General features: G+C 39.7%; 1 pseudogene; it reads left to right on the forward strand.

The window, feature by feature from the left end:
* The first annotated feature begins 339 nt into the window (after positions 1–339).
* LOC119024195 lies at positions 340–1606 on the forward strand (annotated as a pseudogene).
* The last annotated feature ends 2339 nt before the right edge of the window (positions 1607–3945 follow it).

The raw sequence follows: 3945 nt of genomic DNA on the forward strand, positions 1-3945 counted from the left end.
ACCAGGTAATCATTACCTGGTGCAATGCCATGCTGCCTTTCTGAATCATGAGTAACATTATTTCTCTAAACTAATTCAACCACTTCAGAGCATACTGAACACTAATGTTGTAACTGCCTGAGGGGTGTACTGCGAAGCCATTTTAGTGGGTCAGCGAGGTATGTTGAGTCTAAAGCGAAGCTTCCCTGTACTACAAAGGTGGCTCTCTTTTAACCCGGCTAGATCACCACAGTAACTTATGCTTAGCTCATAACCTGGTCACGACCAGGTTATGTTCAGAGTTTCAGTTTAAAATCGGCAATAAATGCGCCGCTGTTTCACTGTGTAACTCATTTGGAGATGGCGTCACGATTCATTGAGAACCCGGACGACCTGGGAGCAATAATTTGGGCAGCACTAACGTTACAACATGAGCAGCTTCTGCAAGATCGCGCTGATCTGCTGGCATTTCCTGATGAAATTCTATATGAGTGATATAGATTTTCAGGGATATTTTCTCACTTATTGAGCCTAGTGACAGGAATGGCACTCGAAACTGGTTCTTGCTCTTACTGAGAAGCTGAATATGTTTGTAGTGTTCCCAAGTCATTTGAGCACAATGCTTAAGGAAGGCCTCTATAAAATATCTGGTAATGTACTTTCATACCCCTCTACATCATCAGTGTTACTTGCTTGCATAATGAAATCTAGTATAGCCTATAATATATCTAACTAGGATAGCTCTGGACTGCACATATGTACCCATCTCGGGGCCCCTGGGGGAACATTAGGCTGACTATGTCAACCGGCAATCCATCCACAGCATCAATGTGCAGGTGAAATCTCAAAAATAATTTCTGCAGGTGATCGCTGGCACATGCACAGTGAATCTATAGGCTTTTATCAGTGGCACACCATATTGTCGAGACAGACTATTTACATGAGTGAAATATCCAGTTGCATTATCGGTCTTTTTAAAGGAATCTCTTTATGCTTTCCACCTTTGTGCAGTGCTCTCTTTAAATTTAACCAGAAATCCTGTGAACAGATTACTTGACATCAGTTGATGGTCACAAGTGTGGAGGCAAGATGGCCTGGGTCCGTGCATGACTCCAGAAGTTTTCGCGAGTCTGCACTGGGTCACCAGTTACAACAAGGTAGGCTATATGGTAAATAATCCTTTTTTTCTTCTTTTTAACTCCTTTGATTGTTAAGAATGACAAAGTATTTATTTCTCTCTTCGTTAGGCCTCTTTGATGGACTGCTTGTGGGGGACAGAGGGTACGCCTGTACCAAGTACTTAATGACCCCCGATCCTGACCATGACACACCACCGCAGAGTCGCTTTAATGCGGCTCTGGGTAAGTGCAGGGTCAGCATAGAAATGACATTTGGGGTCATTAAGTGCAGGTTCCACTGCCTGCGTGGCCTGAGGGTACGTCCTGAGTGTGCTTGTAGAATCATCACTGCATGCGTGGTGCTGCACAACATCGTAATGATAAGGAAAGAACAAACCCCTCATGTGCCATTGGTAGCAGCAGCTGATGTAATTGATCCGGTGACAAACTACCCAACTGGTGCAGCCATCCGGCAGGCAATTACTGCCCAATATTTTACCCACCAGTGATGGTGTGAAAAATAAGTCATTCACTGAATGTGTGTTCATTTTTTTTTTTTATTGCAATGTCTTCATTTGCTGGGAAGAAAAAGACAGAACAAGGCATTAGGGTCACACTTTATTTTACAGTACACTAATAAGATGTAACGGGCCATACTTTGTATCAAATTAGATAAAACTAGACGCTAATAAGACGTAACAAGCTTTACTTTGTATCAAATGACACAAAACAAGACGCTAATAAGACGTAACAAGTCGTACTTTGTATCAAATTAGACAAAACAAGACACTAGTAAGACTTAACAAGGTTTGCAGCGCCAGTCACTGGCCTTGAAAAGCCTATACTGACACCTGTTGGCGAAAGTGGATATTGCACAACAAGTACATAAAGTGGAGCAGGTGAGCTTCTCTTTGTGTTTGGTAGTGACACAAAGCGTTTTAAATTAAATAATAGTGGTAGGGGACGTATGTAGTAGCAACCAGATGTGAAGCGATATGGTTTGACTTTAGTTAAGGTACTATTTTCTTCTAATGTTCTGTAAGAGCGTGAAACTGTGTTAAATAAAACTCAAATAAATGTATTCTTCTCTGAACTCTGTGTTTTGTCCGACTATTATAAAGGCCATGCCCAATATAATATGTACATTCATCTAATTAAGCTATAGGCCGATGTTGGTCGCATTATGTTATTTTATTATGAATAATTTGTTAATGAGGGTAGAATAGCTTCTAACTAGCATATTTTGCATCTGATATGAATTTGTGTGTGATTTCTAATGAGGTAAACATGAAATAACATGGTGTCTAATAGTGTATTAGGATATCCGGTTTGGTTTGTAAATACAGTATAATTTGGTATAAATAGTTTCATAGTAGCTTATATTTCAAGTAGTAAGACTGTATATGCAGTTTCTGATTACAGATTAATTTGGGTAGGCTATAAGGTGTCTAATTACGGTATAACTTTTCTTGTTCACTGTCTAATTTAGATGACATTATTTCTAGTTGTCTAATTTGACACTAAGTACAACTTGTTACGTCTTATTAGCGTCTTGTTTTTCTAATTTGATACAAAGTACAACTTGTTGCGTCTTATTAACATCTTGTTTTGTGTAATTTGATACAAAGTAAAGCTTGTTATGTCTTATTGGTGTCTTGTTTTGTCTAATCTGATACAAAGTACAGCCCGTTACGTGTTATTGGTGTCTTGTTTTGTGTGATTTGATGCAAGGTACGGCCCGTTACGTGTTATTAACGTACTGTAAAATAAAGTGCGACCGGCATTAGTACACAATGTCATGCTATCAAACCATGTTAAAAAGGTACCATTTACTAGAATACCTTTTTTAAACTCCAGGAGTTTAATTTTTTGTTTGTTTTTTTAATTTCCAGTTCCCTTTTCACATTGTCCAGCTTCAAGTTCCTTTTATATACTGCTCGGAGTGTGTCTGTGGTCTGTATGAATTGTCTTGGTTGAAAGGACACTGGTATGTTTAATCAAGAAGTTTTACTTTTTAACAACACCTTTATCTTAGTCATATATTGTTTAACTTTTCATACAACCCTTACAGTTCTTTCCCTCCCTAGGCCAGATGCAGGGTAGAGGCTGTGGGCAGAGGGTGTAGATCATCTTCCTGGGAAAATATCCACCAAGTTAAGTCAATTCATTATGTGTAGGTCTACTTAAGATGGGTACGTAAAAATGCTTCCTACTTCGGGCCTCTCGGACAGCACAGAGACCGTCCCCTGATCATCGATTTCAACCTGAAGAATGATTTCAGAGGTCAGCATGATATAAGTATTTTACTCCTTACATACCATGGACAAAAAGGTTGTCCTGTGAGCCGCCAGCACTCGGGTCCGACCTGAGCCCCCCTTCGATGCCCTCCATTATTGGACAACCCTAACTGTTGGAGAGGGCCAGGTCCTCAGGCACTGTGAATTCTGGTGGAGCTGGCCCCCCTCCAGTCTTCCCCTTTTCATTCTTCTTCCTGTTGGCTTAAGATAGTGATGATATTAAAATAAAATGGGATACAGTATATTATCCACACACTGACAAATGATGGGCAGCTTGGCTACATACCACTTTGAATGATGTTTTTGTATTTGGCTCTAACTTGCTGCGATGTTGGACTGCTGCTTCCACATCTTAATAAAATGCAATATGAAATATTAATTAGGCCAACCTAGTATTTATTTGTCACAGATAATGCGTAAAGTTAATTATTTCTCTGATGTGGCCATTAATAAACTGATGAACTGATCAATGTTTCAGCCGTTGTAGGGCAGTGTACGCCTAAACACAAATCTTACAGGCTTGAGCTATTTTCACTGTCAAAAAGATCTTT

The sequence above is a fragment of the Acanthopagrus latus genome, chromosome 8 (genome assembly GCF_904848185.1).
Source record: "Acanthopagrus latus isolate v.2019 chromosome 8, fAcaLat1.1, whole genome shotgun sequence".
Classification (NCBI taxonomy): domain Eukaryota; kingdom Metazoa; phylum Chordata; class Actinopteri; order Spariformes; family Sparidae; genus Acanthopagrus; species Acanthopagrus latus.